Below are 27,986 nucleotides of genomic sequence, written 5' to 3' on the forward strand. Positions count from 1 at the left end.
CTTTGCAATTAGCAATGAGATCTGAAGGAAGGAAAGAGTGCACGTTAACTTTGAGAATCCAGGATAAGTTGTAGTTGATCCAAAAGCACAAGGGTTCCATATTTGTCATTAGGACAGTGTCATGGTCCTAACAATTCTGGCTGTGATCATGTAAGTAAACTTTGGTCTGTTCTGGGAGACCACTGGGAAAACCCAAATGACGGTGATGGTTCCCTCTGAGTGAGACCTCATTGTTAACCTGCCAGCATGGAGCTGTGAGGTTGGGAATGCTGCCTTTCAGATGAGCTATTTAAACAAGAGTCTTTGTGGTCATGAAATGTTGCAGTGCACCTTTCGCCAGAATAGGCATCCTCGCCTGACTCGAATGTTGGTATCTGTACGCTGCCTCTCTACACTCCACCGGCAGTTTCAATCAGACATAGCATTTTACGTCCTAGTCTAAACATTTGTGTAGTGTTGCTATGTGCTGTCACGTTCCACCCCAGAGGCAGTTGCACGTCAACGGTGGATGAACTTTATAAAGGTGTTTGGAATCCTTTGGTATGGAAAGCACTGTATAAATGTAAACTAATCTTTGCTGACAATTTTTTAATTATGGCTTTACTACCTCTGACATGAATTACCCAGGTGTTTGTGAACTGGTAAAAAGAAAGGAAAAATAATTACAACAGAAAGTTAATTGGGGAGGAGATAGTCTTGTGGTTAAGGCACTTGATTGAGACGCAGAAATTCTGAGTTTAGTTTCCAGCTCCGACACAGACTTCTTGTGTGTTCTTGGGCAAGTTCCTTAAGCTCACTGCCTCCACTCCCACAATGTCGATCAGAATATTTTCTTTCCTCTACACTTTGTCTGTTTGACTATTTAGATTGTAAGCAGTTCTGGGCAAGGACCATATCTTATTAAATATATGTACAGCACCTGGTATTATTATGTTTGAGCTGATTCAAGCCTCTAGGTGCTCCTGCTATTCAAATAAATAATAATGCTTAGATTCATAAGAGTTGTAACAATTGCCTGACCAACTGATTGAAATTGCCTCCTGCTCTGGTTTACTAGAATTACGAGGCAAACTTGTTCACAGCTTTAGCCACACACATCTAGTGTTACCATCTCAACTGCTTTGGGGATCTTTAGATTACTTCCTTACATAATCCTTTCATATTGCATCAATCTCCCTGTATCATCTGAAAGAACAGAACAAATAAATGTTCCTTTTACAATAAATGATAGTAACATTAGTCGCCACTAGGGGCTCTGATCCAGTTATTATAACATTACAACAGAGTTGGACTGGTGTGATTTATTTTGTTGATAAAAGACCAAGTTGTTTTAAAAAAAAATCACACACCAGAATAGCTGTTAAGACTACAGTGTTTGAACATTTCTTTTTCACATTTGGTGTGCAGCACATTATATAACACTACGTTGCTGAGACAATGAATCTGATTGGCAAGCTAGAGCACAGGACTGGGGCTGGGAGCACGTCTATCTAACTTATCTTTCTACATCTTTATATCACACCTCCCACAGTAGCATCTAGGATTCTTTGTTTCTCCCTCTGCCACAGTTTTCCTGTATGACCTTCATTAGGTCACTTAACCTCTCTCTGCTGCAATTTTCCCATCTGTAAATGGGAAATAATACTTTCTTTCTTATTTCTACAGCATTCAGATGGGAAGACAACGTAAAAGTGCAATGTGCTGCTTTTAATTATAAAGATGGCTTAGAGTTATGGTTGTTCTCATTAGGGAACACTTTTAGAATGTAGCTTATATGTTATGAACATGTAAAGGAAGTGCATGGAGAAATCTAGATCAACAAAAATTGGATGTCTTAAAAATGTGCACCATCTCAAACTCCATCTCTTTCGGAATAAAATATTTAAAACTATAGATCTGATTTTCTTCAAATATGGTTTGTTTTGTAGATCTCACTGAAACTTAAAAATCAAAACAAGTCTAAAGACTGTACTTTATTGTAACTTACTGAGTATAGGGTTATATAAGGAATTCCAGTTAATACAGTATATTAATAGACAAAGAATACCTGTTGATATCAAGTAAGATCAAGGTTTTCACCAAAGCACAAGAAAACCACAAAGTTCAGATTTAGTTTTGTGTTTCCTTCCCTTCCCCCCCCACCCTTAAAAAACTCTGCATGGCCTTAATTCTAGATTCAGACATACTCATAATACAATGTAATGATGGTTACATGCATTAGTTTTTTTTGCATTGAGTATAATTGTAATACAAGTTATTAAAATGTAAGAATGCTAGATATGAGCAAATATGTGTAGACAGCTTGCTATTGAATCTTTAAAAAGCCTCTTTGTTTATCATTGATGCATGCTGGGGTGCTAAATTGGTAGTAATTATCACTTCCTATATTTATTTTGTCACAAGAAATATTTCTCTAGGAGTTGCATCCTGGAGATTGGAAACGCTATTTTGCTCTCCTTATGTGTATGTTAGTGAGCTACCTTGCAATATTTGAAATGAAATCTTTAATGTGGAGAACAAAGTCTTGTGGTTGAGCTTTAATATCTCATTAGATGCACGCAAACATGTATCAACAGAAGCAATTTGAAAAAGTAGTGGCAAATTGATTCAAAAACAGACAGAAAGAAACTGGTTTGATCTCCTATCATCTGTGTTGAACTGCATATACAACAACTATTTTCTCTGAATTATTTGCACGTGGGAATGAGACAAAGGAAGGAAAATATATCTAAAACAGCACAGAACACTAATGATACCTCATTAACCTTAGACTCTATCTCATTAGATAGCGGACCAATTTTAGAACCAACAAAGTAAAGGAAATTACATTTTCAGTCAAGTGTACCGTACTTTAAACAAACCTGTGTAAGTGGCTCGGATACTGCAGTGATGAGCATGCTCTAAGGACCAGATTAGAATCAACTGGACCTTGACAACAGTTCGGCTGTTGGTGTGCAGAGACCACTGCCTATCATCTTGACCAATATTGTTTTATTGGTCACTTGTACTCCTTGGTCGGCCAGTCTGCATCTATTTGTTTTCTCTTGTCTACGACTGTAAGCTCCTTGGGGCAGGGACCATCTCTTTGTTCTCCGTTTGTACTGCGCCTAGTACAATGCGGTTCTAGCCCATGATTAGGGCTCTGAGAACTATGGTAATACAGCTAATAAACAGTAATAATAAGAAAAATAGAATAGTACCCCTGTAATTTACTGGCTGGAATTAACTGTTTTGTTTAAAAAATGATGGGGTTTTTTTGGTCAAAAACAAAAATATCCATGCGCAATGACTAATTTTACCAAATTGCTTGGGTTTTCACCAGAAGTACCAAAACCAAAGAGAGTTGTTTCCCAACCAGATATAGGACTGTGTGTGTGTGTCAGTGATGTAGGATAGTTCCAGAGGGGTAGCTGTGTTAGTCTGTATACAGCAAAAACAATGAGAGTTCTGTGGCACTTTAAAGACTAACAAATTTAGTATTTGCAGACTTCCGCTCTCTTCTTCAGATGCAGTAATAGTGATGTAGGATGTCAGTCTCAGCTGGCTGTCTCCCAGAGAAGATACCGAACCTTCTATTATAGTGAGCTCAAGGAATTATCTTTTAAGTAGAGTGGACAAGTCCTATGTCTTGCAAGATAAAGGACTGAGGGGTTTGTTCTTGATTCCCCAGGAGTGTATAGGGTACAGATAGCAATTGTTCTTTCACCCAACCTTGCCAGAGAATTCATGATCAAAAAGAACTGAAAGTGCTAGTGTTATAGATTCAGAACACAAGGAATTAGACCTCTTCTAAATTCCTCTCTAATGATGGGAGGGAAATAAGACATTTTCTGGAATACTTTATTGTATTGTCAGCAGCCATCACTGGATATGACAGCCTTTTTGTTCATAACTTAAACAATCTTCATAACATTTCTGTAACTAGGGCAGCAGGTCGCCTAGGTTTAAATGAGTCTAGTCTAGGGCCTGATCCTGCAAAGGGAGGATTCCCGGATTCCTTTACAGGATTGTGGGTCTAATTCTGTAGCAAAAGAAAAGGGATCAGTGAGCAGGGTTTATTTTTATTATTTTGTTTTGTGGAGGTAGGTTCTGTTTACAAGGGGATGCTGGGTTTGTACACAGGGGGAAGGAAATGATTACACACCAAAGTTGCATCCAGCTTATTTGAGCATGAGCTCTGTGGAAGGGGAATTTAAGGTTAGCTCAAGGAATCAGGATTTTTATAGTTATTGATTCAGTTAATGGGTTTGATCCACTGCCTAATGAAATCAATTGAGGGTCTCATTGATTGCAATGGGCTTTGGATCAGGCTCCGTAAGATTAGCATGCTATTTCCTCTGCAGAGATTTATTTTGCCGTCCTGAAGCAGTGAATTCAAGAGTATGTCTACAGAGCAAAGAAAAAAGACCCGTTGTAGTGACTCTCAGAGCCTGGGTCAAGCGGGCTCACGTTGCAGGGTTATAAATAGCGGAGTAGACATCCAAGGTACATCTACATTGCAATAAAAGAGCTGTGACACAGCCAGGGCTGGCCCAGCTCAGACGCCCTGGGCTTTTGTGGCTCAGGGTTTGGAGGCTAAAAACTGTAGTGTAGACATTTGTGCTCTGGGCTGAAGCCTGGACTTTGAACCCCAGCATTGGCTGGGGGGAAAGGGGGAAGAGGTGCTCTCAGATCCTGGGCTCCAGCCTCAGCCCAAACGGTCCCAGCCAGTTGACCCAGGCTCTGGGACTTGCTGCTGTGTTTGTTTTCTGTGTAGAAATACCCAAACTTACACTGATGGACTGCTTCTACTCCAATCAGGGGGCTTAATTCTAGGATATTTTTGTGTTGAGAATAGAAAGGACACTGATTGATGATACACGTGAGAACAAATTAATGCTTTTATACTTAACTGCTTAATATTCTTAATGTGCACAAGTGACTAGAAGCAGTTGGCGGGTAAACATGGTGAGAAATCTGGACCTGAAGGTGAAAGGCAGTAAGGCCAGCTTTTAATTAAGTTTAAATTAAAAAGGGAGATGAAATTAAAGTATCTAACACATTCAAAATCAGTGCAAATTCGGTACCTAAAGAAAGAGAAAATAATTTTAAAAACAAAGAACTACATCTAAAGCGTCTCGTGTAAGCTTAATTCTTAATATTTCAGTTATAGGAATCCTTATGATTGACTATCTAGCCTTGAATCCTTTTCTGCTTCTATCAGAATTGAGTCAGCGGTCTTAGAAAAAGGTGATTTGAAATTGGAATCTTAAGACACCCTGCACTTTGCTCCAAGAAGGCTGTCAGTACTGAGAGATTCTGGCCTATTAGTTAATGTCAAATGCAGTTATCTGGCATGACATAAAGCAGTTGGTAGATATCCAAAATTATACTGTGCTCAGATAGTAAGGCAAAATAATTAACGTCTATTTGACCACTTGAAACACTAAGATGTCTTGTGGAAACTAAAAAATTATCTTCAAAAGGTGACCTGAAAAAGCGGGGGGATGCCCCTTTGTTGTTTCTTTAGCATACAGAAAGACAACCAGATTTTTTTCCTTCAACATTTTCCCCCTGTTTTGCTAAAGGTTTTTCTTGGGGGGCTGCACTTGTACAATGGAAGGTGTCTTAGCATGAAATCACCCATGCGCAGAGGCCTACACACCACTTTAGTTCCACTTAAACACTCAAAATAGATCTGAAACGTGACATAAGCAGTGCATTCTGGAAGGGGGTGAATTTCAGCTTTATCACTTAACTGAGGAGGTGTGGCCACACTAAATCTTTCAGAAAAGAGCTTTACTTCCAACTGGTTGTTTAAAGCATTTGAGTTATTTAGCTTTTAAAAACCAGAGTTTTTTAGTTTGAATAACAATAATTATCCCTTTTCTCAGTGAATCACAATTCACATATTATATTTCCTTGATGTAATAATTCTGGTCAAATCTTCAAATATGCATCATTTACCAGCACATATATTATGTGCAAGACTTACATTTCAATTTTTTTAAAAGCAGAAAACAAAAAGTCTTTACAAATAACTTTTAAAAAAATGGAATTTCTGTACCACAAGAAATTCAAAAATTTCAGGGGGGGAATTGACCTAAATCAGGGTAGGGGGAAATAAAAGTTTCTTGAGGAATGGAAAATCTCACCCAATTGATTCAGAAACATTGAAATGGTACAAGAAGGAATAACCATTTTAGATAATAATGAAACAGTATAATATTTTATTATTGAATATATAGTTAACATATATAATAGTCTATGATTTATAAATACAATTATTTCAACTATAATTGTTTTGAAAATACTTTAAAAATATTGACTTCATACATAAATATTATAATAAAAGTCAAAACAAAATGCAAGGGAGTGATTGTTTAAATGAAATATTTTGACATTAACAAAACATTTCAAAGTTCCAAATCAAAACAAGAAAGTTGAAATGAATAATTTTGAAGTTTTTCAGTAAAAACAATTAATCAAAACCACATTCCTGCAAAACAGTTCAATTTTGGTGAAGCTAGGTTTTCTGGTGGAAAACTATTTTCCTGAAAATTTGTTGACCAACTCGAAATGCAATGGTGTTAATAAAGGGGAAAGGCAAACATTGACATGCAATATGCATAATACATTTGTAAAGAGGCACCAAATGAAGTCCATTTCAACGTCTGAACATGTAAGAACCTGAAGACTACGCTTCCTAAAACAGTGGATTGGGATTCAGGAAATCTGAGTTCAATTCATTTCTGAGCCATAATCGTCCTTGATCCAGTCCAAACCCAAATGAAACTTTGCTGACTAATGTTTGTACAAAAGTGACGGGACTTCCTATACTGACATTTATATCACTTGTGCCTCAGTTTACCATCTGTAAAAGTGGGTAATCATACTGTGACCCATCCCGTGCCCAGGGCAGCCGCCTGATAATGCCAAGGTCAGGGCAGGCTGCAAACGGAGAGCAGATTCTCCCAGCACTGGTGGGTGGCACTGAAGCCAGACTTCCCAACCAGCCACAAACTGTGCTTCTGAATCCCCACAAAAGCCAGTATACAAAGGCACACAGTCCCCTTTACCGCATTTCAGCCTCTAGCTCCCAGTCAGCCACTAGGTCCAGTAAAGAGACTAGTTATTTAAACTCTCTGCTCTTTACTAAAAAGGTTCCCTCTGACTTTATCTCTCACTGATCCTTCCCTATGGTCCACTCTCCATTTTAAACTAACCGCCCAATCTGTATTGAGCCAATCAAACTAATATTCTCCTTCATACCCTCCTAGGGAAATATTTCCTACCTCTGTGATAAAAGCAAACAATTTCTAAGAGTAGCATTGTTCCTCTCCTACTCGTGTATGTAGTACATTATGCACTATAGCTATGGTTATGATTGATGAAGCACTCCTGTTACCCAGGTTTCCTCGACCAAGTAACTTTTAAGCTCTGTGAGTCGGTATCAGAAAATAAACTGAAGGAAACACAGTACCTCCTCCTGCTATATGGCTGGCATAAATCAGATGCTCTTAACTTATTTTTACCTGATTTCTCCACTTATTAGTCTTAAGCACATACAACTACCATGGGTGGTCAGAGTACCCCAAAACATGATAGTTACTTCCACAAGTCTGAGGCAGTCTTCAGGTGAATCAATCACATATTTCCTGAGGGCCAGTCCTTCCCTCTGTGCCTGGAGATCTTTTCAATGTGTCCACGAAGCGATCTGCCTGACTCAGATTTGCTACCTCTCTCTTATATCCTCAAAGTTACAGAGACCTGTCAATCAAAAGAATGCTACATAGCTGACCAAACAAATCAATCACTGGGAAAATGCAGGAGTTAGAGACACGTCACTAAAAAAAAAATCGTTAAGCAAGCAGTTTTAAGTTGTTAGTCTGATAAATAAAAATGGCTAAAAGCAGCAAGCAGTATAATTGGTAGTCCATCCCAATAATTGGTAGTGGCTTGGACACTTGGCTAATTGCTAAAATGCCTCGATTCATTCCCATCATAAGCCTCTGTTTTCATAACTGCTTGTAAAATAGTTACCCTCGGGACTGAGATTTTTCATGCTTGTTTTCAGCCCAAAGGTGAAGGGTGTTTCTTTTGTTTGTTTGTTTGGATTTTTTGGGAGGGGATGCTTCGTAAAATGCCATTTGGGAATTTTATGAGTGATCCACCTACAACAAATAAAAATAAGTATATTTCACCAGGTAAGAAACATTTTCCTTGCTTTATTTGTGCTCAGATGAGTCAAGTTCAGCTTCTTTTTTAAATCTGGCACATATTCCCAACTGTGCCTTTGACACATCGGAAGAGATTTTATTTAGAAACAAAATAATTGGAAAAATTGCTTACAGGGCATGTCTTAACTGCCATTTCCCCCTCCTCTTTAATGATATTGAAGTATAATGGACAGTGCGTCAAATTCCAAAGGTTTCCCTATGTAGAGTATGAACACAAGGTCTGAGGATTACTTAAGTCCCATTCAAGCCCTGTCCTCCACCTTCAAACTCACCTTTGCCATGATGTCTACAAAACATGTGACAATGGTTCCGGAGATAATCGACGGCACTCCGAAAGCAAATAAAAGGAACCCAGAATTTATTTGGTTTAAAAATGAGTCTTTTAAAAACATCGTTCATGATTTTTGAGGCCGGATGAATGGTTTTTGATCAGTTGAGGTTGGCAATAATGTGTCCATGCGTTTAGATGAGTCTATGGATTTAGATTGCAAGCTCTTCAGGGAAGGGACTGTCTTCTTGTTATGTAGTGAGTGGACGGAATGCTAGCACAATGGGGTCTCTGATTCCTCATTAGAGCTTCTCGTCATTAGTGCAATACAAATAATAAATAATAATTTAAGTGGAGTTCTGGCCACATGCAAGCTCTCTGCATGGGCTTGATGTTTCAGCCAAATGAAATCCAGCACACAAACAGGTGACTTTCATAAGGCATAAGCAGCTTTTAAGTGATGCATAGATTTTCTCCACATGCTGCTTTCTGCTCCTCTTGCCCATGTATTACTGGATCCAAGGAGCATTTAAACCTCCCTACTGTCAAACTTTGGCAAAATAGGAGAGCAGAGTTGCATGGTATATACCCTATCAAGCAAATGTTAAATCACTTGAACGAATGCAATAGGCTGCCTTGGAAATGTTAGATGGTTACCCCGGGCTTGGTGGTATAAAAAAAAAAAAGCTATTCCATTGCTAGCCACAACTTTCCAGCACTTTCTAGGCAAGTATGTTTCCATTCCTTAAAAAATCACATCTAGCCCAACAAAGCAAATAACAGTTCTTTCTGATTTTCATTATGAGATTTGTCCATAAACAGATCACTACAGGGGTCTATAGTGGAGCTATAATCAGTTCCTGACAAGGATATTTTGACCAAAATCCAAAATATTATGATTCAGATATCCTGCCCTAATGCTGCATGTGAGTTGTAGTTCAGTGTCCTTATATCCCCATTCTCTTCTATGGGCTGGGATTTCAGCCCGATAATGTCCCCATGATGCACTGTGGTCCCGGACTCACATGATGCAATTACCTGACCTCGCCATTATGAGGTACTGTAATGCATCATGGGAGTTGTAGTTTGACCAGGGAATCCAGCCAAGGTGAATGGGAGCATGAGGTACCTAAACCAGAACTCCCCCGAGGCACAATGGCAGCATTTCAGAAATGAAATATTTTGTTTTTTGGCTGAACATTTTGATTTTTGCTGAAATTACCCATGGGGGCAGAAGGAATTCTTCTTCTGACCAGACCTAATGAAACCCCCCCTTTTTTTTTTTAACTATTGGGAAGTCACTGTCCTTTTCACCCTTGATGTTACTATATTTTAAGGAATCAAACAAACTTGTACAGAGGACTATATATGCAAGTTATTGCAGGGAATCTTACCTATGGTTATCATATTTCTGATTAAATGTTAGTAGCTCAGAGGGTTCATTTCATAAAGAAAGGAAACTAGCAAGCAATAGGATACTTCTGAAAAGGATGCGGGGCCTATAGTGGATCATAAATTGAATAAGTCAACAATATGATGTAGTTGCAAAAAAGACTAGTATCATTCTGGGGTGTATTAACAGGAATTGTGTATGTAGTTGTCCTGCTCGACTTTGCACTGGTGGGATATTGGCTAGCATACTGTGTCCCAGTTTTGGGTGCCCCCCTTTAGGAAAAATGGATAAATTGGAGAGTCCAGAGGAGAGCAACAGAAATGATAAAAGGTTTAGAAAACCTGGCCTATGAGGACAGGTTAAAAAAAACTTGGCGTGTTTAGTCTTGAGAAAAGACGACTGAGAGAGGACATGATAAGTCTTGAAAGATGTTAAGGGCTGATATAAACAGAACAGTGATCAATTGTTCTCCATGTCCACTGAAGGAAGGGCAAAAAGGAATGGACTTAGTCTGCAACAAGATAAATTCAGGTTAGATGTTAGGAAAAACTTTCTAACTATTAGGGTAGGTAACCACTGCAACAGGCTTCCCAGAGAGGCTGTGGATCCCCCGTTGGAGGTTTTTAAGAACAGGTTGGACAAACACCTGTCAGGGATGGTCTGGGTTTATTGGATCCTGGATCAGCGCAAGTTGATGACTTCGTGAGGTCCCTTCCAGCCCCAGGTTTGTATGATTCTAGGAAGAGTTAGAAGTCAGGTTTGTGAAGGTGATAAAGAAACAGCTTTGCATACCCAAAGGCTGAAAAGACATTTCCTCTTGGTTGTATTTATCCTTCTTTTGTGTCTCTGGTAATAGCTTGATGTTTCCAGGACATTTTTATAACTAAGAAAGAAAGAAAGAAAGAAACTGAACTTACCCTTCAGGCTTCCTGGAGTATTGTCCTTTGGGAAAAAGATTATGTGCTAGATTATTGAAGAGTTCATGCTATATCCTTAAAACAAAGCACCAAAATGTAATTGGACCTTCCAGATACAATTAAAATCCTTCTTCCACTAGCAGTTGCTAATATTGGACCAAGTCCTCAGCTAGTGTAAACTGGAGTAGTTCCGTTGAAGTTTACCTTTGCGCTTGTGGGCTGAGATTTAAGCATAGAAAATTTCATCAGTCCCTAGGGAATTTGTTGTTTGAAGAAAGCTCTGAGCAAGTGAAATTAGGATCCTAGTGACGTTAGAATGGAAATTATATCTAAATTTTTTGGAACAGAATTTCAGCTAGTATAAATCAGTCTAACTCCATCAAAGTCCAGAATCAAAGCTGAAGATCCTTGTCCTGTCAACAGTCAGAAATTTCAACAGGAGACAGGAAAAGGTTATATTTCAAAAGTGTTGTGTAAGTTTCAAACTACAGAATTCTTGTTAAAGTTAATGGGTGTCACATGGGTATAGTTGTATAGGTGCATTCTGGATATGTACAAGGGCATGTCTAATACTCAAGCTGGGGTATAAAGGAGAACATTTCTCAAAGGGTTATTGATGATGATGGGATACTTCTTGCTGAAAATAATGGCACAATTGTTGAGGGACACCCAGGCACTGCAGTCACTGCCAGTCAAGTGTTACATTGCACATCACCACCACTCAAAAAATAAACTGGTCAATTTAGCTCTTTGCTGTTGTTCATCAGCAAAATGGAAAATCATTCTGCTTGTGTTAAATGCAGTGGAAAAATGAGAAAGTTGGAACAAGTAAAATTCATTTGAGCTCTTGACCTGACTAAGAGGAACTAGCAAGCTAGCATAGCAAAATAACGGGAACTCCAAGTGTAGAACGCCAGATTGACTTGTCTTATTTCAGTTCTGTCCTTTGGCTTCCACCTTGTTTTTTCAGAGTTGCATAAACACAATGGTCTGATTCCCTATTGAGATAGTTTGGGTTTATGCCGGTGTGACTGTGCTGATTTCAAACAAAGCTGGAATAATGCACTGGGGAGTCAGGTCCAGAACTAGCAATGAAACCAAATGCTGTATCCCAGAGGATGGGTGCGCACAATGTGGTCATTGCCCAAGTGTAGCTATGCCAAAGTTTGCTGATATGTCTCTACTGCTCAGCCTTATTAAGATCAGGAAATGTGTGTGTGTGCTCTGAAAATAACCTGCTGTAAAAAAAAAATACACCTAGTGGAACTGTAAATACGTTTTAGAATGCGTACATCGGTCCAACTCAGCCAGTAGCAAGGCTGGTTGGCTTCCTGTTTTATTATTATTGTATTCTGTAAGCTGACCAAACTCCTGGTTACACTAGACAAGGAGTGACTACTTTGCAGCCTTGAACAACAGCCTTTTTAGACTCTTCTAAACCTTCTCCGCAGCGTCCCTGGATACTTACGGTGAGGTGATACCTAATGTGTGAGCTGACTATATAGTGTAATACAGAAAAGACAAAGATGGGGCATGAGTTTGATAGCTCTTGTCAGTGGCACCCTGAGCTAATGAGTTTGTCAGTGCCCTGAGAGTAACAAAATATATCAGGTGTCATCCATTTTGTGAGGGAAAAAACCCTGCACTTATGTTGTAGCCTTGATAAGAAGAGAAAAATACAGATAAAAAATATAGGTTAGTTCAATATCTTTTTCCTAAAATATTTCTTCCTCCTCCCTGAGGCTACAGTGCAGCCTCAATTCTACAATCCCTGGATGGAAAAGGTGGCTCGAAAATTCTGTATGGTGCAGTTCTTGTGTGTTCTCTTAATTGGCAGTTTTCTAGGAGTGAAGCTCATTGAGAAGTTCTTTGCACATTGCCGTTCATTTTGAAATAGCTCCGGAGTTTCAAGGGGAAAATAACGGCAAAGGTAATTCCATCCAGGTATGAATGAGGAACCAGAGTATCAGTCTTCATGTGAAAGTTTAAATAATAAAAAATGATGATGGGTGCAGACGGTCTGGAATCTCATTTGTAATCTACCCATTAAAAGAGATTGAGAAGAAAAGAAAAGAGAGAAATTGAAAAAAAAAAAAAAAAAAGATGCTATTGCTGGAACCAGTTGTCCTGTTCCCCTTAGGAAGTTCCATACAAAAACATATAAGGCCCAGGTCTGTCACATACCATAGTGTACCGCCAAAAACCCATGAGTGACAGTAAGTATAATCTCAGTGGTGCACAGACCTTGAGCATGTATTCCGCACACCGGTGAATTGCATTTAGTGAGGAGTACTTATGAGAGTAACCCCATGAGCATAACTCAAAAGTGACTGTCCTAATTGGAGCTACACTCCTGAGTATACACTACTCGCCATTGAAATGGCTGCCAATGCTTAATAACAAAGCCCTGCCCCATAATTCACTATGAGGGGGCCTCCGTCGTGCTCCTGGCCAAGATCCATGAAAGCAGCGACTTGCCTCTGTCCACAGACCTCTTCAACCACCTGCCAGTCTGCTTGTCTTCTAGATGCCCTTTATGGTCATTTATGCCACCACAGGATCTGGAGGTATAATCTGCTTGGTGTAACGAGTAATCAGCAATGACAGTCATTAATCACTCTCTCTTCAGTGCCCCAACCATCTGCCCACCAGGTTTCGACTTGCCAAAGCACCTGTGGTCATCCCTGAACTGGTTTCGAACAGGACAGCAAAATTATGTGGCCACTGTCTTCAAATGGACTTCTCTAACAACCTGCGATGTGGATGCGGTCAACTTCTGACTGTCGCCTATCCTTGAGGAGTGCCTGCTGACTTACTTCAATGATGTGCTATGGGCTCTTCACCTGGCTGATGAGGATGCTATCAAATGGCTGGGCACGTTGCACATATGCTGAGAGAGTCTTTGTATTTCTAAATACAAATGTGTGTACTTTCTAAATACTGTTTTATGGAATCCAAGCAGACTTTTACTTCAGTGAAAGCCTGATTCAAAGCCTACTGAAATTAAAAAACAAACAAACCTCCTCTCATTGACTTCATTGAACTTTGGATCATACCCCTAACGTACAACATCAGACACTGGAAGGAGATGAGCCTAGTGGAGGATTGTAATGGACTTGACTCAGCCTCTGTTGCTGCACTCCTTATTGGCAATCATAGCCAATCAAAAGTTTGAAGACTTCAAAGAGCCCTTCTTGCTTGATTTTCAAGCTCCCTCCTTTCCCATTACTGAAAAATCCTCTCTAGTCTCCACTCCCATTGATCTAGGCTGCTGCAGAAGCTGTGACTGACAGTCAGAACAGCAGAGCAAAATACCCAAGCAGTAGAAAGAGATTGAGTCTGCACGAGGCTGTCCAGAGGCCAGCACTATTAGAGGGACAGTCCAACAAAGCTGGAGTCAAGGGAAGAAGATGCATTAGATGTTTATGCAGGATACATTTTCCACTGCCTTGAGGTGTAATCTAAAGGGTGATACTGAAGCTTTTGGTAATTGAAAACTTTTTTGTTATTTTGCATTTGACATAAGCTGCCTCCCGCTGAGTAAGGGCAAGTTCCACAACCCAGGAGACATTTAAATTTGGTTAGCTTTGCTGATCATGATGTCTGTTGCTTTTGCTTCTTTGTGTGGGATCTAATATACAAGCTGGTAGGCTGCCAAATCGCCTGACTGAGTCTATAACAATCATCTACCCCCCATGAATTTGAATGTTAAAGAGGCTAACATGAATTATACTCTCTTGATTGCATTATTGGGTCTATCAGAAAAGTTATCATCTTCATATACAATCATCAGAATCCTTTCTTGTTCCTATGCAAGATTCTTATTCTGCTTTCTTCTCCTCTTGCAAATCTGGCATTGAAATACCAAGTGGTCACCCTTAAAAACTTGCCAATTACCTTAAATACTTTGATATTTTCAGGATTTGGGAGTCACTCCCTATCATGAGTATAAGCATAGGGAAATATACATAAATACTAAGGTAACCATTATCTATTCTTCTAAAGGAAAAACTGATGTGTTTTTTAAGCTGGCTATTGAATGACAAAAACTTATGGCGCTAAAAGGAATACTGATTGTTCATCCCTGGTAAAAATATTAAAGAGTCATAAATACTGAACCCAGATTTGTTAAGAGCTGCAACATAAGACTATAAGCAAGTCTACCTTAATGAATATATTCACTTTCCATAACTTGTTATTGGAATTTGAACATATAAAGCACATTTATTTTTAAAAAATGTTAATGCTCGTTCCAAATACAGGGCCAGGAAAAGAAAGATCATATGTATTATCAAGTGGACCTATTTTTCCAATTTTCTGTCAAAACACTAAGTTCTGGCTTTGTGTCACTGTGTGTGGCTAACAGTATAGCTGAATGTTTCTTTTCAGTACTTTCTACCCAGTTCAGAGAGAGCCTCAGGCAGATTTTCAACATCATTACTACATGTTTCTGTGGAAATTAGCAACCCTGTGTCATGCGGTTGCTATCATATTACCTTAGAAAACTAGGCAGTAATTACTAGCTATGGGCAATAATTAGGGCCATTTGCCTTATATTATAGTGTTGTGCCAGGTATTGTTGGAGGTTGGTATAATATTTTGATTAACAATCCAAAACATCAGTTACAATAGGTCCCCCCGCCTTTTATAACACAGCAATTGAAGGGAATAGTCACAGAAAACACAGGCTGGACCACAAGTTTTCATTTAAATAACTCAAAACAGACCAATTTTACATTTTTTTTTTTAATTTCAGAAATTTTTAAATCTTTTCATTTAACACCTGATACACATTTGTGAAATGCTTGCCAAATTTTCACAGTCAGAAACCCAGATTTTCAGCAAATTAAATAAGTCATAATTTGGATAATAATTTTGACATTTTTTCACTAAAAATGTTGATTAAAATGTCGCATTCTGGGGGGGAGGGGGGGAAATGAAAAATTGCAATAATGTTGACAATTTTTTGCACAAAGTATTTTCCATTGGAAATATTCAAAAATATTGCATTTAAAATTTTCTACCAGCCTGAGTCCCAAACATACTACCACTAATTAATACCTAGCTCTTATAAAGAGTGATTTTCATCAGCGGTTCTCAAAGCACTGTACAAAGCATATTTATCCCCCTTTTGCAGCTAGTCACAGAGATAAAGTAGCTTGACCAAGGTCACTGAGCAGGCTGGGCGAAGTGCTGAGAATAGAACTCAGGACTCAGCTGAGTCCCAGTGTTCCATCCACGAGGCCATAACACCTCTAGTGCACCGTACTGTAATTGGGAATATATATTTTTATAAGAGTACGTTGAAATTGATGCCAAGTACTCAAAAGTCCCTTTTCTGAAGAGCTTATGTAACAGTCACTATCATAAGTCATCATTAAGGACTTGTCCCTGCCACCTTCAGTGCTAAAAAACCTGAGCCATTAACTAGAACTAACAGAGCAACTCCTCTAGCTGGTAGCTGTAGTTGACTCATAGATTGGAAATGGAATGTGCTCTTCAGTGTGTTACATGTCCTTTTCAAGTTGCTGGTCCACAGAAACTAAGAGCCTGACTCAAAGCCCATGGAAGTCACTGGTAGTTTTTTGTACTGAGTGCAAGAGGCTGTATGTCAGGCCTCAAAGCGTTGATCCACCAAAGGTCTGGACACAGACAAATCCTTCTCTATAGGCACCGTTCTGTTCTCAACAGTGGAATCCCAAATGGGGATAGGTGTGCAACCCTTTGCAGGCACAGGGGTTGTCTGTGGAAGGGATGGAAAATGAGCAAAGTGAGACCATATTTTGTTGTTGTTTTCCCCTTCCTTTTTCTTTGTCTGTATTTTGTCTTTTTTAATAAATGTGCATGCACAGTCACACACACACTATTGCGTATTATTATTAGTTTTCATAAAAAAATGTAAACTTGAAAGTATCAAAGTGATCCAAATCCAGCAAAAAAGTTCAGGCTTTTCCCGAATGTAAATTCTGATCTGTAGAATTACAGTGATGGCATTGAATTAGGGATGGACCAGCTCATTGATTTGTACTCTGTATGCTAAACTCACCATCCCCAGCAACCAGAACAGGTTAAGGGAAGCAACATAAACTGCCACCTTAGAAATCAGATCAAGCTACAGGCTCTCAAATTTTTCCTGTGGTCTCTCCTAGAGAAAATTCATTCTCTGGGATTAACACTTAAAGCCACAGGCCTTCTGTGATCTCATTTAGATTCTGTCCCCTTAGAACAGATATCTCATACACTGGCAGTATTGTTAAGGGATTCAGTAGTGACACATCCTGGAAGGGCAACCAGTTGGATTCAGATGTCATGTAGGCAGATTCCCGAGTGACTGTAATAAACATTAGTTTCTTAAAACTGCCCAGATTATGTCTCTACAATAGCTGTCTCTGGGTATGCCTACATTGCCGCGGTGGCAGGGATCGATGCGTTGCATCGATCGAGCAGGTCTGGGAAAACCCTCTCAGTTGATCGAAGAGTGCTCTCCGGTAGACTCAGTCAGTCCACCTCCCTGAAAGGAGTAAGGCTGAGTCAATGGGAGGGCGTCTCCCAGCGCTGTGAAGACACCGTGGTATGTCAATGTAAGTACGTCGACGGGAGATACACAAGCTACCCTACGTATCCCCCGTTGACCACGGCTGCCAGTGTAGATTAGTCTTCTGTGTCCGTTACCAAACAAGGGCCATTAGAGGGACAATGCACTAGCACTGATCATAAAAATTAGTGAAAGTAAGGTGAAAGAAATGGGAACTTTCTCTGCCTGGCTGCCTGGTCTACAAAATCAGAGGGAGAGCAAACATTGTCAAGGTATTTAAATGGGGAACTTCAGCTCTCTTAGCTTAGTGCAACCCCATTGACTTCCATAACTTTAGCTCACAGACTGTGTACGAAATTCACCCCTATGTTGTACAAGGCTCATGCACCATCTCAATCTCACTTAAGACCTCAAAACAGGGATTAAGTGGTACAGGCCTGGCACTGACTTAAGTGGCATACTGGACTGATGGTGGAGCTCAGCAGAGAAGTGGATTTCTCCTCAGCTAGCAGAGTAAAGAGGGCTGTGACTCCGCTCATGGCATTTGCTGAGCACTTTCTTCCAAGTCCACAGACAATGACATATAAAGCTTCTTTAGAAATAGAAAAGGCCCATAAACCTCCATTGGTGGCTGGGCCAATTAGAGCTGTTCGTCTTCAAAGTTCTTGGTTGTCAGTGAAAAATTCTAATCCTCAGAGCATCACATGCCAGTGGTCCAGTGGAGACTGACGCAAACAATAATTACTCTTTTCAGCTGATCAGACAATCCACACACCTGGTTGTCAATGGAAGAATTGCTGACTCTTTATGGACTTTTTTAAACAGATGGGAACTAACATCAATTCTTGTATACTTAGCAGTATTTAAAGTCACAACAAATGGCCAAATTCAAATCCAGAGTGGGTTGAAAATTAGGGAGGAGGGTGTGAATCTGACATGTTTCATCCCCCCACCTTTTTTCTGCTAAAATGTCAACAAGAAAAATTAATCAAAATTAGAAAAAACCAAACAAACAAACAACCAATTCTACTCTCACATTTTGGATCTAGAGAATTTACCTGCATTTATATGGGTAGTATAGCAGCTGCTGATGATTACTCTCTCTTGCAATATCTTCATCCAAGAAAGTGCTAGTAATATTAATTACAGTCCAAGGGTGGGGCAAAATAGTCAACCCGAATGTTTACTGCACAGAAACAAGAAATCCAGAGGTGGCAAACCCACCTTTGAGGGTATAGCTACAGCAAATAACATATGGGAGATTTACATCTTCAACATCATCCTTCGTGAATGCGCAAGACAACTGATGGATAATTGACTGTCCCATATTAACGTGAGACTTATGTAATGCATAGTTGTTGCACTTGCTCTTGTGCAGGTCCGGAATGCTACCAGACGGAGACTTCATCTCTGCATTCTGCTTTATGATCACAATGTCATGGCAAGAATAAAGACCTGAGTCAAAGCCATTCCTTAAGGGCCAAGCATGGTATGTTCATACAGATGAACCTGGAGGTGCAGAGGGCCTGTTCATAGAGACGTTGGTGCAGTGATGGGAGGTGAGATTCAGGGGGCTCATGGACGAGGTTCACCTCTTTTATGAACTAGGGAGCACAGCTCCACCGATGCCTCAGTGCAGCAGGTTAGATTGGGCTGGTGGTGGGAATCTATGACCATGTAGATTCACTAGCCAAATCCCAGAAGAGATTCAGCAGGAACAGAGGCTTCCAGAGCAGCAACAGAGAATAACTCAGCCACCTACAGCATGGGAAGGACTCCTTTCCTCACCGCCCCATGGAGTATTCCATCGCACAGCTCTTGCACTCAGCTGTGTGCTGAGCCGAGACTCTGGCTATGAGGGCATAGAAGATTGTCATACTAGGGTCTCTGAAAGACCACATTCTATGCATAGACTGAAGTCCTTGCCATGCTCGTGTCCTTCTTACGACCCTATATATCACACTTCCATTCTTAGCTCGCAGTGTTTATCTGCTTTTCCAGCAAATTGGTATGTATTTATTAACCACCCATGCCCTGATCATCACTCCCCGAAATCTCCAGTGATCAGAATGGCAGATCTTACATGAGCTAAGAAAACCTATTTTCCAGGTTTCTTCCCTTGATTCATTCCAACCAATCCTAGAAAACCATGCCAGCCACCAAAAAGACCGTGTGTTTACACTAAAAATAAACCAAAAACACCCAACCCTTGAACCACCATGATGTCTGTCAGCCTAGCCTGAGTACCTCATGTATTTCTATCTGTGACTTGAGTCCCACTGTGTACCTCCTACTCTTGTGATACGATATGTTCTCACGTATCTGCCATGTAGGGGGTAGACCTCAATAAAGAAGCAAAATGGTTATTAATACAATTATTATAATTTATTCTTAAAAAATTCAATAAAAACAAGTTTGTAATAGCCTAACGTTTATAAGAGATACAATTATTTTCACATACATGATGCTCAGAGAATATGGCAACACTTTCTTATGTTTAAATTGCTTATTTAATTATCTGAAATATTAAAGCTCATTCAGGAAATTCCTAGGAGAGCTCTGCTTTCTCTCAGTGTGACTACTTATGCTAAACAATCTGTTCCACCTTTTATTTAGCTGATACACGGAGTACCTCTCTCAGACCTGGAGAGCTTAAAAGCTTGGTTTTTTTCATCAACAGAAGTTGATCCAATAAAAGATATTATTGCACCCAACTTGTCTTTCTTCAGTCCATGTGACAGGCTCCCAAGTATCAAGGAAGATAACACCTTCTCAGTCACAGAACCTGGTTTATTACCTCCATGTGAGTTTACATGGACTATAGAATTAATCTTTATAACTTCTATTTTTTTGAACCATCTATATGATTTGCATTGCATGGAATATATGATGGGAGTGTTTAATTGCAAATTGGAAATGTACTTCAAATGGAAGGTGTCAGCCTATAAACTGTTTGGGCAAAAAGGCAGAAACCCACAAGATTGTCTTCTCAAAGAACAAGATACATCCCCTTCTGTAAACAGCAGTCTGATATAAAGATTATCTTTATCTCAGGAAAACAGATTTTGTAAAATATTGTGCAAAAGAACATAAGGATGCTCTCTATTCAGGATTAAAGAGAAGTAAAGCTTTGAGATATGTTATCAGATCTATAAACTAAGTCGTAAAAGTAGGCCTCTGTTACTCCTCCTCTTTAGAAAAAAGAGAGTTGTTAGTTTAAACCCACACAAAAAATTCTAGAAATATTCTTATTGAAACTGATTTCTTTTATGAACTCTCTAATGTCTTAATACTTTAAGGAGAAAATGTATGGTTGAGAAGTACTTTACAGAATACATTTGTTTGCTATTAATTCATGTTTCCATCTGAAAGTGAATACCTTGTTGTCCCTCAAATGCTTAAAATGGCATAAGCTTCTTTTGAGCCGTTTATTTGCTAATGTTGGTTATCTAAATGCAAACTTTCGTATAACTGCCTGAGACCACCGGCTTATCTAGAACAGAGTTTGATATAAAGAAACACAAGGTTGTTGGTTCATGACTGTTTTGAGATTTGGAAGATTAAATTGAGACTTAAATTCAGAGGTGTTTTTTTTTTCCCTTCAGATCATCACATCACGAATAAATAACCATTCATTCCAAGCAGACAAGTCAGTACTCTGTATTTGCAAAGCTTTATTAGTTACAGCATGTGAGCATGAATCTGCTAGCATGTGACAAATTCTAACAACATTTGATTTAAAATTGGTTCTATGAAGAAATATAGAATGGAACAATATTGGTCTAACATGTTTGTTCTTTTATGGATCAAGTCAAATGGTGCACAGAACATTTTTATTTTCAAAGGCTAAGTGTGTCTAACTATATAATGGCCAGACCATTGTAGCAGGAATACTAATGATGGTAAATAGACAGGGTACTCTGTTCCATTTAAATGGGCTCAGAGATTACTCATTTTCTTTTAGAATAACAAATGGACTTGTCAAGAATAAACAGAAGGAAGACCTAAAAAATGGAACACCTGTTATTGCTTTTTCACAGATGTGCTTGCATATAGGCAGAGATGCTCAAATATAAAATACTTTAATTATTATCCAGAAAATTAATTGCTCTGCAGTCGCATAACATCAAACAGAAGCAAAAATAAAAATAAAAAAGCTCTATGGTCTATATACCCACTAGCTCTATTCTAATGAATCCTTTGTCACAGGTACGCTTATTATTTTCCCAGGGATATTGTGAAAATTGGCTCTGGGCAGCAAATTGTCATAAATTCACAAGCCACTAATACGGATTGTTGTTCAATTTGTGTACAGTAAGCAATAGCTTCAGATATTCATTTTCCCCATGAAGAGTAAATCCTCCTTGGAGAACTTGGGGACTGGATCGCTCACTCAGTATTTGTAATTGGGCTCAATTGTTCTCCATGTCCACTGAACAAGATTACAAGAAGTAATTTGCTTAATCTGCAGCAAGGGAGATTTAGGTTAGATATTAGGAAAAGCTTTCTAACCATAAGGATAGTTAAGTACTGGAATAGGTTATCAGGGGAGGTTGTGGAATCTCCATCATTGAAGTTTTTTTTATGAATAGGTTAGACAAACTCCTGTCAGGGATGGTCTAGGTTTACTTGGTCCTGCCTCGATGCAGGGGACTGAACTAAATGACCTTCCACGTTCCGTACATCCCTATATCTCTATGATTCTGTGATTGCTGAACTTGTCCAGCCACATAATATGGGACAGAGAATCAAAAATGTTAATCCGCCACTCCTCAGCCTTCCTCAGTGCTCACATTTCACGGTGGTTCAATGAAGTTTGATAACCATGGTTCTGTAAATCTTATTGCTGCTGGAATACAAATAATGACAAAAATACATTGCTTGGTGGCTCAGGAAAGAAACCAGAGTCTGACCTAAACTCTCATCCTGAACAGAACATCTTAGCAGAAGACATTTTATTGATGATGGTTTATGGGAAGTTGAAACCTTAAAAAATTCCAAAATATTAGATATAATTTTCTGAAAGATATTGAGTTATTCATATTGCCATATTCATATTGTGCAGATTATACTTTATCACAACATCAAGCCCTAACTTCATCTTTAATGGATGCACCCAATCCTATATGCTTACACATTGAATGCCAAAGGAGATGGATAAGAAGGTCCTCGAAACCACACAAGAGAAAAACAAAAGGAAAAGGTAAAGAATGTTCCTTGAATAATGAGAAGAGAAACTCACAGCAACAGAGAAGATGTCTCAACATAGAGGAAGGATCAGCAAATAGGCCAAGAGCCAGAAGGAATCCATCAGGCCCAAAATCAGCTCTTCAAGAAGATGCTATCACCAAAGCTTCAGTGATCTACAGCCAGTCAAAAGGAAAAACTCTCAAGTTACTTCAAGGGGCTTCAGGGCAGGCCTTTAGAAACTTCCATACTTGCTTATACCTGCAGGCCCAGACCTTTGATACTCAGTAGTCCTCATTCAGGTGGACAAAGATAAGGGGCAACATTTTCAAAAGCTCTTGCATGACTGAAGAGTGGAAGCCCCATTGAAAATCCCAATCTGACCAGCCTAATATCAATTTAAAAAAACAAAACAAAACAAAACAGGATTGATGTTTGGCTTTGCTAACCAAAAATGACACACTGGAGTTTCTCTGAGAGCTACATTTGAAGAAAACAATTACTTAAAATTACATTATATCAGTAATCAAATTAATTACCGGTGGTAAAAGCATGTGTTCATCCAAAAACCAATTTCTAGTAATGCTTGTAATTGCTAGTCATTTTCAGCAATTTCTAATTATTAACTGTTAATTATTTTGCATGTCTGAACTGAGTGCTAATGAATGGTGCCAAGACGATAGCCCTTGAGATTAGCATTTTCTATGCTTATATCAGGCTCTGTTTAGTCAGAGGAAGCTGCATTCTCAGGATCTGATTCCCAATCCATGAGAGGCACTGGGTTCAAATCCCACATGTTCCCTTGTGGCTGATATGGCCGGGTAAATCTCTGAGTGGGTCAAAAGAGGCACCATTTAGTGAGTTTTTTGGGAGATATGGATATTTGTAAACTGAGAACTGGAATGTGGCCACCAAATTAATTTTGCACCGGCCACAAAACAGCCATTACTGACCTCAACTGGATTTCATCCAGCAGGCTGAAAGCCTCTATAACCCTAAACCATGTAGTCCCTCTAATGAATTCATCAAATAAAGTGAATATATGACTCCATATTGAACATAGTTCTACATGCATTTTCCCAACTTCTATATATTTCTAACACTGTTGGGAAATGATTTAAATGTATCAAGTAATTTCCTGAAAGAGTCTGAGTTTTAAGCAACACTTCACAGACACCAATTAAATAAGAAAGCAAGGGGGCCAGTCCCGCTCTTGTTTAAGGCAATGTTAAGCTCCTATGAGCAGTAGCAGAATAGATCCTTAATGCCCTTATCCTGCACACATTTTAAGCCGATAGGACCGATTCTCTACTTTGTGACTTCTTTATTCATTTACAGTGCATGTCAAACACTGCCATATCAGAATGGCACCCTCATTTTAAGTTGGTGTAAATTACTGCATGAGGCAATGGAGAATTAGGCACAATAGAACTACTCTCATGAGGAAATTTATGCACACATTTAGGTGTGTTGCAGTAACAAGGACTAATTGTTTTATCTTGGATTAATATTCAGATTCCAAGAACAGAAGGCGGCATTGTGATCATCTAGTCAGACCTCCAGTATAACACAGTCTACAGAATTTCCTCAAAATAATTCTTAGAGCATATCTTTCAGAAAAACATCCAATCCTGATTTAAAAAATTGTCAGGGATGGAGAAATCACCATGACCTTGGGTAAATGGTTCCAGTGATTAATTATTCTCACTTAAAAATTTATGTCTTATTATGCCCTGTCTGAATTTGTCTAGCTTCAAATTCCAGCCATTGGATCATGTTATACATTTCACTGCTAGATTGAAGAACCTGTTATTAAATATTTGTTCCCATAACTGTTCTCATAATCAAGTCACCTCTTAACCTTCTCTTTGTTATGCTAAATAGATAGACACAAGGAGCTCAGTCACTATAAAGCAGGTTTTTTATTCATTTGTTCATTCGTGTGCCTCTTCTCTGAACCCACTCTAGTTTATCAACATCCTTCTTGAATTGTGGGCACCAGAATTGGACCCAGTATTACAACAGCAGTCCCACCAATGCCACATAAAGGGATAAAATAACCTCTCTCTACCCCTACTAGAGATTCCCCTGTTTATGCATCCCAAGATCACATTAGCCCTAGAAGCTCACTGTCTACCATGACTCCCAAATCTTTTTCAGAGTCCCTGCTTCTCATCCTGTAAGGATGGCCTACATTCTTTTCCTCTAGATGTATGTGTTGACATTTCACAATATCATATTAAAATGCATATTGTTTGCTTCCACCCAGTTTACCAAGTGATCCAGATCACTTAGAATTAATGACCTGCCCTTTATGACTCTTTAATTTGGGGGTGGAGGGATCTCAAATATCAAGGGGCTGGAAATCTACATTTGAATGCTGCCATTTGAACTCATATCTGGTGTCTACAGACCCTTAACATTTTGCACAAGCTGCGAGCAATGGGCCGGTTTCTGGGCCAGTTATACCAGCGTAAACTTGGATTGCCAGTGGAATAACTGAGAGCAGTGATTAGTTCACTGGGTCAGCTCCTGACCTCAATAAAGACTGGATTGCTATTAGATTATGCACTAAGAGCCTCATCTAAATCCCATTGTGGTTAATGGAAAAAATCCCATTGGATCCGGTCTTGAAACACTACAATTTTTCATGCTAAAATAAGTGGCCATGTGAATTTAGTGGGCACTCCATTTTTCTTTTCACCTTGAGTTAATCTCTCAGACAGGGTTGGGGAGTATGAATAACGCAATTTTGCTAGCCTTTGATGTGATATCTTTCCAGGTCCCGGAAAACAGGTCTCCACTTAGTAGCTAAAACTAAATGCTGTTGCTACCCGCAATGAACAAATTGCTCTCAAGGTCCCAGGCATGGCAGAATAATGATTAACCAGTGTTATGCTGGGGAGTAGGTGAAACGTTGTTGAAACTGATGTGTGTAATATCCACCCTTCATTCAGGAAGAATGGAAGGAGCAATTAAGCTATTCTTAGCAGCAAGAGAGCAGAGACAATAGGAGCCACTACCCAAGACACAGACTACGTGCTAGGCCGGTCAGGAGCTGAACTATGTAGGTTGAGTGGTTTGGCTGAGTGTTGTTCTGATGGAGGTGCATGCAGCAGAGGCAGCACATGTGCAGAGGCAGCAGAAAGCCAAGGATGGCCAAAGAAGCACTTGTATGATCCTGAGAGAAAGTTAAGAGAGAGCTTTTTGGGTAGATTGCTGGCTGGAAAAGTAGATTTGGGATATTGAGCAAAGAAACTGTCTCCTGTCTGATCCTTATTGTGTACATTATTTGGTGCAGTCTGTTTCTTTACGAAGAAACACCTGACTCCATCAGCATTTTCTCCTCCTAGTGGATACTGCCTGCTACACCCCAATTTTGACCACCGCTCGGGTCAACTGGGGTAACAATGGCATGCCCAGAGCAACCTAATATTATATAAAGGAGTGTGGTATGGCTGGAGAGTTCAAAGCGTTATTCGCACAACAATGCAGGGCTCAGTGAATGCCATTCAGAACTGGAGATAGCACTTTAGAATTCCCAAGGAGCAGTGAAAAACTTCTCTCCTGTTTCTGTGAATGGAATGGCAAATTTGCTTGTTCTTTACTCTCACCCACACAGCCAAGAAAGAGGATGAGCCAGGTAGCTGCGATTTCTTAGTATGTTGTCTGCTGCCATTCTCCTTTCTGCACAGCATTAAGGCTTCATTAGAAAGCAACCGCAGTCTCATAGGATTCTTACTCAGATCGTCCGGCAAGTCATCACTTAGGAAGGTTAGGGCTGAAACCATCCCAAAGCTCATAGATTAAAACCAGCTTCACAATATACAACCCTAGTCACAGGGCCCTGAATGCAGTCCATTATTCTGCTAGAGAAGTATAAACCATGATAATATATCTTGCATGTATACAGGACTCTATGAATGATCCCAAGGATTTATGTCTCTATCTACCTATCTATAGTATGAAAGGGAGAATTTGATTCATATTAAATGTATGAATTGTTTATCCATCACTGAAATGCAACTACATTTAGGATAGAATACAGCCAGTGTTTTAACTGAGCACAGCTGCAATACCCAACCGTTTAGGTCAGGAAATGGAATTTAATGTATTCAGATGAAAGCTCAGGAGGAATTTCAAGTTGGCTGAATGTGTAACGATTGGAATTCTGGAATATTCATATTGGAAATCTGCTGGGACTCTGATGAACTCTCTTAACTTATGGAAAAAGTGCAGTGGTCTCTCTAATGTTTATGACTAGTCAAGGAACCTCAAGTTTGTCTCATCTGAAAGATGGCACTGTTAGTAGCTGATTGATTGCTCCAACTCAGTGCTGGATCCCTGGACTAGTACTCTACTCATATCTTTTATATGACATATGGTAATTAAGGATCTTACCTCAGGAGCTTACATGGAGCTTGTCTACATATGCAAAGAACAGAGAACAGCACCATGACATGGAAAGGAGCTTACCAACTTTGCACCTTTTATGCTGGAAAAGCCACCAAAGAGTCCCTTAAAACACTACAGACAGTTGGGTGACTTGACTACTAAAGATTAGTAGATTAATAAAGTGGATAAAATGGAAACACAGAGGGAGGAAAGCAGAACAAAAAATGTTCCTATGCAGTGGCTTACAGGTAGAAGGCTCAGGAGTCAAAGGTGAAATACCAAGGATGGCAATAGCCCAAATGGAAGAGGATCTGACAGTGGATCTAGACACAAAGGAGACAGATTCTCCTCTGGCATCAACCGGCATAGCTCCATTTATTTAAATGGTCTCAATTGACTTAAATGGAACTATGTCACTATACATCAGAAGCCTGTACACAAATGTTTTGAAGTCAATAAGCGCCTTTCCCTTGACTTCAAAAGGCTTTGGATCAGGCCCACTTCCTCAAGATTGAAGACTTACATCTTAACACAAGACTGGAATGATAGCTACAAAATAATTGAATAAATCAATCACTGACCTGCTAAAAGTTGTCCATGAAGTAAATGCATGTCTGATTTGGAGTTGTGAGTGACAGATGTAGAGAATCAGGTAAAACAGCATAGTGGAAAATCCAGAAGACACTGAAAACAGGGGGGAAAGGAAAAAAATATCTGCAGTGGGAATGTGGGCCGGGACAATAAAGACTAATCTAGCCCCATTTTGTTTTGTTGGCCTCTCACAATACTGAAGAATGAAACTAAACAAAAAAAAAAGTCATTTTAGAAATCAAATGTGTCTGGAAAGTAGTGGGTAGTGTTGGTACCCACTCATTGTTATTTTTAGATGCTGTAAGTACAAGGATCAATACTGCACGCTGTCTGCAGGGAGGGGAAGAGTAAGAACTAAAGGACAGTGAAACTAAATAATATACTTTGGGGTCTGGATCCAGAGATATGAGGTGAAGTACAGTGTTCACCACCAACTTCATGCTAAGCAAATCCAATTTTACCAGAAAATGAAATACATTCA

The sequence above is a fragment of the Emydura macquarii genome, unplaced genomic scaffold, assembly GCF_026122565.2.
Source record: "Emydura macquarii macquarii isolate MOO-44397 ecotype Brisbane River unplaced genomic scaffold, CSIRO-AGI_Emac_v2 contig_2988, whole genome shotgun sequence".
Lineage (NCBI taxonomy): Eukaryota > Metazoa > Chordata > Testudines > Chelidae > Emydura > Emydura macquarii.